At 37.5% G+C, this 12637-nt stretch overlaps 1 non-coding gene across 1 annotated transcript; it reads right to left on the reverse strand.

Annotated features, from left to right (window-relative positions):
• Nucleotides 1-262: 262 nt before the first annotated feature.
• LOC121203854 (small nucleolar RNA R71) lies at nucleotides 263-369 on the reverse strand. The gene has a single exon (XR_005898789.1). It is a non-coding gene; the product is annotated as a small nucleolar RNA R71 (small nucleolar RNA).
• Between the last annotated feature and the right edge of the window lie 12268 nt (nucleotides 370-12637).

Here is a 12637-nt window from a genome sequence, read left to right on the forward strand (position 1 = left end):
TCAAATGATACAACAATTTGTTCAGTTTGATGGTTTGCAGGATGATGATCCAAACACTCACTTGACAAATTTCCTGGAATTCTGCGATACATTTAAAATTAATGGCGTTTTTTACAATGTCATTCGTCTTCAATTATTCCCTTTTTCATTGAGGAACAAAGCTAAACAATGGTTGAACTCGTTACCACGAGTGTCAATTAGTACTTGGGAACAAATGACCGAAAATTTTTTATTAAAATATTTTCTGCCGGCTAAAACGGTCAAATTACGTAATGATATCTCTTCATTTGTGCAGATAGACTTAGAAACTCTTTACGATGCATGGGAGAGATACAAGGACCTACTGCGAAGGTGTCTTCACCAAGGATTACCTCTATGGTTGCAAGTTTAAACATTCTACAATGGTGTGAACTCCTCGACAAGACAGATGATTGATGCAGTAGCCAGGGGAACCATCAATAAAAAAACATCTGAAGAGGGTTACGAATTTATTGAAGAGATGTCACTGAATAACTATCAGTGGCAAGTCATGAGGACTAAGCCAACTAAAACAGCAGGTGTCTATAACGTCGATTCAGTTACTATGCTGTCAAACCAGGTAGAACTTCTAAATAAAAAGATTGATGGTTTACTTGGTTCTTCGCAGGTTCATCCAGTAATGCACTGTGAAGTCAGTGGAGGTGGATCAAGCAATTCAGAATATCAATCCTATGGTCACAGCATGGAGAACGAACAATTAAATTACATGGGTAATAATCCTCGATCTCAAAATAATCCTTATAGCAATACTTATAATGCAGGTTGGAGGAACCATCCAAATTTCTCCTGGGTGGTCAAAGGAATCAAAGGCCACAGAATCCTCTGGGTTTTCAACAACCGCCCTATCAATAGGAAAAGAAATCGAACCTTGAAGAGATGCTATCTAAATTTATCTCGGTGTCAGAAACTTGTTTCCAGAACACCAAGACAACATTTAAAAATCAACAAGTGTCAATCCAAGGGCTCGAAACTCAGATAGGCCAGCTGTCCAAACTAATCTCCGAATGACCACATGGTATCTTGCCAAGTAATACTGAACCCAACCCAAGGGAACAGCTCAACGCAATCAATGTTTAAGGTGAAGAAGTATTCGTTGAGCCTAAGCCAGAACCGAGGCAAGAAGCTGTGGTGAGCAGAAGTCAAGATGAGGTAGGTCATAATAAAAAGAAATCAGTGAATATCAAATATAAACCTCGTGTGCCATTCCTCGATGCGACAAGGAAAGACCGCTCAGATGAACAATTTGGTAAATTCATTAAACTCTTAAAAAAATTACACATTAACTTACCGTTTATTGAAGCTTTATCACAGATGCCAAACGCAATGAAATTTTTAAATGAGCTTTTAGCAAATAAACAGAAGTTGGACGGGGCGTCGTATGTGAAGCTAAATGCAGTTTGCTCAGCTATTCTGTAGAATAAGCTACCCAACAAATTAAAAGATCCAGGGAGTTTTACAATTCCTTGCTTAATTGGTAGTTTGTTAATAATGCATTAGCTAATTTAGGGGCTAGTATTAACGTCATGCCTTACAAAATGTTTAAACAACTAGGTCTTGGGAAACCCAAACAGACTAGGATGAGGATTCAATTAGTAGATAAAAATATAAGATTTCCTAGGGGTATTATTGAAGATGTGCTAGTTAAAATCGATAAATTTATATTCCCGTTGACTTCGTTGCTCTAGACATAAAGGAGGATAGCAACACTCCTTTGATTTTAGAAAGGCCCTTTTTAGCGACTGATAGAACAATTATTGATGTTGGCACAGGTGAGCTCACACTTCATGTGGGAGACGAAACAATCACCCTTCAAGCTTGCAATTTTGGCAACACATCAGAAATTGAAGGTGATCATCTGAACCATTCTACTAAAACTGACAATATGGTGCAACCTACTTTGCAGGAAATGAGTTTGAATGAAGTACATGAACCATTTTCAAGTAATAGTAGAGGACCCATTCATAAAGAACGAAGGCTACAAATCGAAGAGCTAGATGAATAGCGGACACATAAACCGAGGACACACTATAAACCAAAACTACGCCAGGATGAGCTCAATACCTTTCCAAATCAACTTAAGGTTGGAGATAAAGTTTTATTAGATGTCGCAGATCCTCACATTGTCACTACCAAACCGAATGAAGAAATCCCTTTTACGGTACTTAGCATTTTCCCATTCGGTACAGTTGAGGTAAATCATCCTAAGTTCGACACTTTTAATGTAAACAATACCCGCCTAAAACCTTATTTTGATGAGATTCATAGCAGGAATGAGGAGTATAGACTCCTCAAACTACCATGACCATTCAATGGAGAGGTAAGTCGAGCTTAGACTATAAATAAGCACTTATCGGGAGGCAACCCAAGCACTAACTGTAGTAACTTCTTTAAATTTTAGTGTTTAACACCTAACTTACTAATGGAGCTCTTGAATATAGGTTTCCCATACAGACACGGCCTAGCACACGGGCGTACCTTAGGCCATGTGAAAATAGGGCAAAGATTTCCCTAACACAGGCTACGATAAATTGCCACGGTCGTGCAACATGGCCATGGGTGAACCCAAAACAATACGAGCGTGCAACACGCCCGTGCCTTGAAACCATGGCCAAACCTGTCAAATAACATGGATGTGCGACACGCCCGTGCCAAGCAAACGTGGTCGAACCTGTTAGATTAACACGGGCGTGAGACTACATACACTGGTGTAGGAGAAGCGAACGAAGATAGACACGGTCGTGCGACATGGCCGTATGCACCCACACGCCTAAGAAACACGGGCGTGGGCCAATTGTCAGACGCACCCAAATTTATAATTCACGAATCACACAGGCAAAAATTAGGGACCACGGGCGTGTTCCCTGGCCGTGTGCCCCAAAATCTATAAATAGGCTGCACTATTCATTGTCTTCTTCACTCAAAAAACCCTAACCCTAGCCGCTGCAAGTCCACACGCCCTCCTTGCCACGCCCGTGCGCCGCTTTCCACTCCATTTTTGACGCCTAATCTCTCACCCTTAGCGTTTGTTTACTCTTTTCACTTCCATTTTACTTATTTCTAATACTTATTATCCATTCTTCGCATAATATTTTCGTTTTGTTCATTATTCTATTATTTAATTTGCATTCTTAGTTTATTTATTTTAACATTTCATGTTGAATCGAGTTGTTAGGAAAGCTTCATTATATTATCATACCCATGCCATTACTATGCTCATTCTCATGCTATTGCCATGCTAATGTCATGAATTTATGCTATGAAATTGATTATTTTGGCTGAGTTTGGTTAGTATTAGTAATTTTGGCTGAAATTGTTAGTTCAAATTCATGTTTTTTTTCCTTTTCAATTTCATTTACCTACTATTATTTTTTATTGCAGGTATATAATGTCGTCTTCACGTGGTAAAAAAGCTGTCGTCCCTACTTCAAAAAAAAGAGAAGGGAGCATCATCTTCCTTGGGTCCTACCGTGAAAATTCGTCACCCTTTCCTGCAATTCTCCATCGGGCCCCAAGAAGAACTTTTCTAAATACTCCAGGCCAGACTTTTAATTGCGGGCAGCTGCATCGACTGGGCTGCAGTAGAATAAGTTCAGTTGGTTGATACGATTCGGGCCCTCCTAATCACCGACCCTTGAGAACTTTTCTTTGGGATTATCGAGCCAACGTATCTCGAGCTCACGATGGAACTATGCTCAACGTTTCATCTTCAGACCGTAATGACAAACTATGATGATCCCGGTACGGTCCAATTTCGCCTAGGCAGATTAGTCCTCCAGCTAAATGTCCCAGAATATATGGAGGAGTTCAAGGAAAGGAATGACTTAGATGCTCTCAATCGTCACATCCATCGTTCTTCCTCGAAGTGCTGGGACACTCTGGCCCCTAGTGCTGCCTCCTACAATCCTAGCCGCTCCAAGGCAGCGGTTCTCCCTCCGTCTCTGAGGTACCTACACGCCATTTTGGCTCACACGTTAACAGGGAGGTGAGAGAGCACTGGTGTCGACAACACTCACAACGCTTACTTTCTATGGTGTATGTCACACGGGTACGTCATCGACCTTGCTTATTTTGTTGCCCTCGCCATTCAACACCAGACGGAGTGACATAGGAAGGGGGTAATCTCCATTGGGCCGAATGTGACGCGACTGGCGCGACACTTCGGGCTCCTCAACATCGCGGCCTAAGAATCATCCTTGACACTCATTGGCCAGATGTCTCCGCAAGGCATCTCGAGCATGCTAAGCATGAGGATAATCGAAAAGCGTCGAGGAACCTACCCTCCCCAATATCGTCTCGCCCAATCTACCGAGAAGGAGGCCCCCAAGGACATTATTGATGATGTCCCTCCACAGCACGAGGTCCCAGCGCCTCAGCCACCACGCTCCTATCGTCCAGTTCATGCGGCGGCTTCATATGCTAACATCTCTGAGCGCCTCACTCGATTTGAGCATCAGTGTTTTCAACGATTTGACCACATTGATGCTACTCTACAGTAAATTTGTCAGCACTTCCACATCTCATCGCCATTCCTACCTCGCGAACCATCTAGCGATGAAGATGTTTAAAAACTTTTGTTTATTATTTTATGTTTTTACTTTTATTTTACTTTAGGACTACTTTTTATTTTTCTTTAAGCTTATTTTTATTAGGATTTATAATTTTTATTTAACAATTTTGAATTTCGGCTATTTCCTATCGAGTAATCATTCTTCCTTATATATTTTCTAAAAGAGTTCCTGATGCTATCACAGCTATAAAAAGCTCCAAAGCTCACTATTACTCAGGGACTCGAAACTCCACTGGGAAAGGTTCTCCACGACTGTCATGTCCTGCTCGACCACGACCATAACCAACTTCAGATATAATATTCTTTTGGCGCAGGACTTATGGACTAATGAACCTCTACCACCGCCGAAGTATCCTCCTCCACCCTCACGCTGATTATTCTCCCAAACTCCAGTTCAAGGAAATTCATTCATCACTCAGGAAGTTTCACTTCTCTCCCTATCTTATTTTTATATTCTTTTCTATATATCTATCTTTGTACATTTAGGGCAATGTACATCTTAAGTGTGGGGGGTATTCATATTACTATCACAAAAATCCCTGAATGATTGCCTTATTCTCTTGAAAAGCTATCATATCATGTTTAGGATAAATTTTGATTGATTTATGATTTTTATTGATATATCTTAAATTAAAATGTAGGCATTCATGCACTGATTATTTAAACTTTAAAGACACTAGAAAATCAAGCATCATAAGTTGATTTTCAAGAATTCAAAATGTTAGGTCGTTTCCCCAAGTCTAGGTATTATCTTGAATTGAAATTCACAAGTTTAAACATCAAAAAGCCATAATTTTTATGAGATCTTGAGCCTTCAAGAGCATCTATTAATTCTTTCATGCTCATTTTCATTATGAGTGCATCAGTATTGAACTGTTATTCTAGAACTTGCTTGATTATGCATGTCAAGACTACATTATTTGATTTGATATGTCAAAATGAGAAAGGCACTTAGGATTAACCCACTCATACCATGAAAAGCCTACCTTCACGATTAACCCTTAGTAAACCCCGTTGAGCTAACAAGCCATCTGGGAAAGGAAAATGTTGTTGCTGATGCTTTGAGTCGGAAATCATTATTTTTACTATGTGCTATGAATGCTCAGTTGTCTATGTCTGATGATGGTTCAGTTTTAGCTGAATTGAAAGCAAGACCTTTGTTCTTATAACAAATTTATGAAGCTCAGAAGTTTGATAATGAGATAATAGCAAAACGAGCTTAATGTGATTTGAATTCTAATTCTGAATTTCGAGTTGATAATGACGTTTGTTTGAGATTTCAAGATCAGATTTATGTTTCAAGAAATTCAGAGTTGATTCAGATGATTTTGAATGAAGCTTACAACAGTCGTTTATCTGTACATCTGGCCAGTTCAAAAATGTATAATGATTTGAAACAACATTATTGGTGGTCAGGAATGAAAGGAGATATCTCTGACTTTATTTCAAAATGTTTGATTTGTCAGCAAGTTAAAGCTGAACATCAGGTGCCACCTGGTTTGTTACAGCCGATTATAATTTCGGAGTAGAAACGGAATTGAGTGATGATAGATTTTGTTTAGGGTTTGCCTCTATCTCTGAGAAAGAAAGATGCGATCTGGGTTATAGTTGATCGATTGACGAAATCAGCTCATTTTATTCTGGTACGATTTGATTACTCACTTGATAAATTAGCTAAGTTGTACATTTCCAATATTGTGAGATTGCATGGGGTGCCATTGTCTATAGTATCAGATAGAGATCCGAGATTCATATCACGATTTTGGAAGAAATTGCAAGATGCTTTAGGTACGAAATTACATTTTAGTACTGTTTCTAACCCTCAGACGGATGGACAATCTGAGCGGATTATTCAAATACTCGAGGATATGTTAGGATGTTGCATTCTTGAGTTTGAAGATACATGGGAATAATATTTTTCATTAATTGAATTCGCGTACAATAATAGTTTTCAATTGAGCATTAAAATGGCACCGTAGGAAGCTTTATATGGTAGAAAATGTCGAACTCCATTGTATTGGTCAGAACTCAGTGAAAATAAGATACACGGTGTTGACTTGATAAAAAATACTGAACAGAAAGTAAAAGTGATCCAAAATACATTGAATTTGAGATTGACGATAAAGTGTTTTTGAAAGTGTCACCGTGGAAGAAAGTACTTCGATTCGGTAAAAAAGGTAAATTGAGTCCAAGGTACACCGGGCCGTATGAGATTATTGAGCGTATCGTGTCGGTTACTTATGGATTGTTGTTGCCACTTGAGTTAGAAAAGATTCACAATGTATTTCACGTATCGATGCTTCGACGATACATATTCAATTTATTCTCTCTTCTGATCCTAACCGGAGGATTGCTAACGATGTTGAAATCTTTGCTTACAATTTCCCTGTTTGAGATTGTGATTCAGTTCGATATGACCTATGAAGAAGAACCGATTCGTATCTTAGCTCGCGAGGTTAAAGAACTGCGAAATAAGAAAATTTTGTTAGTAAAAGTAATGTGGCATCGACATGGTATTGAAGAGGATACGTGGGAGCCTGAAGATACTATGGGACAAAAATATTTGAATCTGTTCCACGGTAAGATTTTTTGAGACGAAAATCCCTAAGGGGGAAGAGTTGTAACAACCTGATTTAGACCCTAGTATGAACAGTGGTTTTGGGACCACAAATTCGAGTCAAAAAATATTTTAATATTATTTTTCATGCCTATTATATGTGAATGGATATCTGTGAAAATTTCGTATGAAAATTTAATCGTTTATGTGCTTAATTTGATGAAAAGGATCTAATCGCAGAAAATGTAAAAGATATGTTCTATTTCCTAAAGTGCCAAATTGCTATGTCATTATATATGTGAGGTCCTTATGATGCAATTATAGCATTGAATTAATGCATGGACATATTTGGTCATGAGTTAGTGGATTTCTAATGATATTATTAAGGTTAAAAGTGGTATTTGATTATTAAATGAATTAAGATAAAATAAAACATGAAAATTAAGTCATTTGTGTTTATATAACCGAAAATCAAAAAGAAAATAAGGTTGAAGAGCTCTTAGGGTTTTGGCTAAGAAATTGGGTGATTAAGGTATGAGTTTTATTACGTTTTTGATAAATTCTACGTTTTTGTAATTGTTGCTTAGTAATCTATCAAGCTCATATCTCAATTTCTAATTTTGTTGATGATTTTGAGTTGAGACATTGATGAAATTGTGAGTTTTGTGTTGTTAAATGACGCAAAATGAAAGATATATGATAGATAAATACGTTTTGAATTTTTGATAAATTTGAGTAATTTGGGCTAAATTGTAAAAATGAGATTTTTAAGGGATTAAAATGTGAAATAAATGAAATATATGGACTTGTATGAACTCTATAACAATTCGGCTAAGTATGTGTAAAATGAAATTTTGTGTATTTTGTGATTCTATGAATTAAGGACTAAAATGTCAAAATATAAAAATGTGAGGGCTAATTTGTAAAATACCCTAAATATGTGTTTATGGGTTGATTTGAAGGATTTGGTGAATAAAAGAGTTAAATTTGAAGTTATATAGATCAAGAACCGAAGAAAACGAAATTAGACCGGTGAAAGTCGAAAGTTGTCGAGTAGTCGATTTCGTTCGTTCAAATCCGTACGAGGTAAGTTGATATACAAATAAATGTGTTTTAATCAATTTATTTATGCTTATATGTTATTGAAAAGAAATGAATAGATTTGGAAGATGAATATGTGAAATTGTGAAAGCATCGACAGTGTTTCGACGTCCGAAAAACCCCGTACGAACCATAGCAATAGTTAGGATACATATGTCATGACATAGGATCCGATATGTGTTTTCGTGTAAGACCACGTCTGGGACATTGGCATCGACTTATGATTTACGTGTAATACTATGTCTGGGACATCGGCATCGTATTTGATTTCGTATAAGACCTTATCTGGGACAGTGGCATCGATATTTGACTACATGTAAGACCACGTTTGGGACGTTCGTATTGTACGAGCTTTTCGAGCTATCCGAGTATCCTTGTTGATTATGAACGGTTCAACAGGCAATCTGAGAAAAGACTGAATATATGAAATGTGTATCCAAAATAGGTACGTTTGAAATGTATGCTATGCTTGAGAATAAAAGGTAATTACATGTGTAAGTGATGATATGTGATATATGTATAAGAAAACATGCTATATGTGCAAATGAATCGGGAACATGTGAAATGTATATGTACTATGTGGTTTTTAATAGTATTTCATTATGGAATATAAGTATTTTATGATGCTTATATATGTTATAATATGAGTTTATTTGTATATGACTTACTAAGCTTTTGAAAGCTTACTTTGTGTGTGTTTCCAACTATTTTATAGATATCGAAGCTATCGGGAGCTCGGGGATCGTCGAGGATCATCACCACACTATCAAACTATATTTTGGTACCTTTTGAAAATGTATATATTGAAGTATGGCATTTATAGGCTAGACGTTTGTGAATATGTTTTGTGAAGTGTATATTTAGCCATGTGATATGGCTTGGTTTTAGTTATAATTATTAATGTCTTTTGAGCATAAACTATGTGATGCAATAATGTTCATATGATGTGTTCATGAATGACCTAGTAAGAAATGGTTAATTTGGTAAGTTGGGAATGTGATATAGTTGTAGAAATGTTATGATTTTGGTATGAGATTGGTTGTGAAATATTGAGATAAGGATATGTTAGAATGAATAAGTTTGCTATGTGATTTTTGGTATGTTTTGAATTGGTTAAAAAGGATGAAATTTGTTGTTAATGAAATAGAATGAATAGCTTATGTTTTAGTTGTGAATTGGTTGAGAATTTGGTATAAAATGTTCGGTTTTGATCATGTAGGGAGGACCCAAAAATTAGGGTGGCAAATTGGCCTTGTAAATGGCCTATTTTTGTCCACACAAGCGTGTGTCTCGGCCGTGTGTGACACACAGTTACGTTACACGGCCGTGTATCCCCTGGGGTACCCCACGATTTTAAGTCAGTATACCCTACAGTTTTGACACGGCCTAGACACACGGGCTTGTCTTTTGGCCGTGTGTGGCATATGGGCTGGCACATGGGCGTGTGGTCGGTCGTGTGACCCAAGTCAGTAGCCTCTCTAATTTTCAAACGGCCTGGCACATGGGTGTGTCATATGGCCATGTGGACAAGTCAGTATGTATGCCCTATTTTACCACGGCCTAGACACATGGGAGTGTCTAACGCCATGTGAGGCACACAACCGGTTCACACCGGCGTGTAACCTTTATAACTTTGATAAATGTTTAAGTTTTGAAAAATTTTGTATGAGCTCGGTTTAGTCCTGACCCCTTTCTAAAGCATGTTTAAGGTCTCGTAGACCTATATAAGGGACAATTGTGAATGATTACTATATGTTTTGATTATGTTATGCTTAAGTATATGTGAATGTTTCGATTTGTCTGGTAATGCCTTGAAACCCTATTTCAGTGACTGATTCGGGTTAGGGGTGTTACATTTGTTTGGTATCAGAGTTAAGGTTCTGTTTATTCTAGGACTAACGTAGCCTATGTGAGTCCAGCTATACATGTCATATTTATGAACTGCGATAGTGTGATGAATCCTGACAAAAAAATGTGTTTTATATAGCAAATGAATCCCGAACGAACCGTAGCTGACGATGTCGAAAGTAATACGCCTACTTCCGCTCAAGGGACAGCGTCATCCGAATCTAGATCGACTACTAGTAGTCATAACGGAGAGGCTAAACAAGCCTTCTATCAAATGATGAATAGTTGGTTCACCCAATATATCCGTACTAATCCGGCTGTGCCACAACCTTAACCCCAGTCAATCCTCCACAAGTCCCTGTTATGCAACAAGCTAATTCGATTCTGTTGAATAAACCTCTGGTGGATAAAATTAATAAATATGGGGCCGAAGAGTTCCGTGCTACTACTAATGATAATATCGAGAGAGATGAATTTTGGTTAGAGAACACGATACGAGTGTTTGATAAATTATTATTGACTTTGGATGAATGCTTTAAGTGTGCTGTTTCGCTTTTGAGAGATACGACATATTATTATTGGAAGACACTGATATCTGTGGTTTCGAGAGAACGAGTAACTTGGGATTTCTTTCAAGCTGAATTCCAAAAGAAATACATCAGTCAGAGATTTATCGATTAGAAATGTGAAGAGCTTCTTGAACTGAAACAAGATTGTATGTCTATTATGAAATACGAGAAAAAATTTGTGAGACTGAGCTAGTATGCACCAGAATGTGTCTCGAATGAAGCAGTCATGCGCAAGATATTCGAGGATAGTTTGAATGAAGACATCAAATTGTTAGTCGAGATTTTAGAAATAAAAGAATTTGTAATGCTCGTTAAACGAGCATGTAAAACTGAAGAGTTCGGGAAAGAGAAAAGAAAAGCTGATTCAGAAGCTAGAGATGTGAGAAAGAGATTCGCAAGTAAATCATTTCAGTCTGCGTCAAAGAAATTCTGAGACAATTATAGTCGTTCAGAGGCTAATTTGGGACATTCGAGTAGAGATCATGCAGGATCACATTCGAGCTTCAAAGCTCCAGCTACTTCTATTTCTAGTGTTGGAAATGTTCGATCCGATCTACTTGAGTGTAAACACTGTGGTAAAAGACATCCCGGTAATTGTAGACTGTATGATCGAGCTTGTTTCAATTGTGGATCTTTAGATCATTTTATCCGTAATTTTCCTGAGTCTGTTGAGTAAGAGATTGCGCAAAATTTGAGACAGAGTAACAGCTCAACTTGAGGTAAACCGTCTAGAAATACGGGTAATGTGAGTGGTAGTCAGAATGGAACTAAAGATACTACTGTTAGATCTGAGGCTCGTGCACCTAGCAGACCCTACGCCATCTGAGCTCATGAGGAAGGTTCGTTTCCATATGTGATTACGGGTACTTTTACTCTTTACAATACTTCTGTGATTGCTTTGATAGATCCAGGATCAATGCATTCTTATATATGCAGGAATTTAGTATCTAGTAAGACTTTACCTGTAAAGTTTACTGAATTCGTGATTAGAGTATCGAACCCACTAGGCAGATGTGTTTTGGTTGATAAAGTTTGCAAGAATTGTCCGTTAATATTTTGAGACATTTGTTTTCCAACTGATCTGATTTTATTACCCTTTGATGAGTTTGATATAATTCTGGGTATGAATTGGTTAACTTTGCATGATGCTATTGTAAACTGTAAACGAAAGGTTATTGATTTGAGCTGCAATAATGATGAAATAGTCTGAATTGAATCTAGTGACTTGAATGGGTTACCGGCTGTGATTTCTTCAATGAAAGCTCTGAGTATTGTGAGAAAGGGTTGTGAAGCTTACTTTGCTTATGTGATTGATTATAAAGTAACGGAAAAGAAAGTGGAATCAGTGCCTGTTGTCTGTGAATTTCCTGATGTGTTTTCTAAAGAACTTCCGGGATTACCTCTGATTTGAGAAGTTGAATTTGGCATTGAGTTAGTATCGGGAACTACTCCGATTTCGATAGTTCTGTACAGAATGGCTCCGACCGAGTTAAAAGAATTAAAGTCTCAGTTACAAGAGTTGACAGATAGAAGATTCGAATTCTGATTCTGAATTTCGAGTTGATAATGACGATTGTTTGAGATTCCGATATCAGATTTATGTTTCGAGAAATTCAGAGTTGATTCAAATAATTTTGAATGAAGCTCACAAAAGTCGTTTATCTGTACATCCGGCCAGTTCAAAAATGTATAATGATTTGAAACAGCATTATTGGTGGTCAAGAATGAAATGAGATATCTCTGACTTTGTTTCAAATTATTTGATTTGTCAGCAAGTTAAAGCTGAACATCAGGTGCCATCTGGTTTGTTACAGCCGATTATGATTCTGGAGTGGAAATGGGATAGAGTGATGATGGATTTTGTTTAGGGTTTGCCTCTATCTCTGAGAAAGAAAGATGCAATCTGTGTTACAGTTGATCGATTGACGAAATCAACTCATTTTATTTCTATACGAT

This window comes from Gossypium hirsutum, chromosome A07, assembly GCF_007990345.1.
Source record: "Gossypium hirsutum isolate 1008001.06 chromosome A07, Gossypium_hirsutum_v2.1, whole genome shotgun sequence".
In the NCBI taxonomy this organism is placed as follows: domain Eukaryota; kingdom Viridiplantae; phylum Streptophyta; class Magnoliopsida; order Malvales; family Malvaceae; genus Gossypium; species Gossypium hirsutum.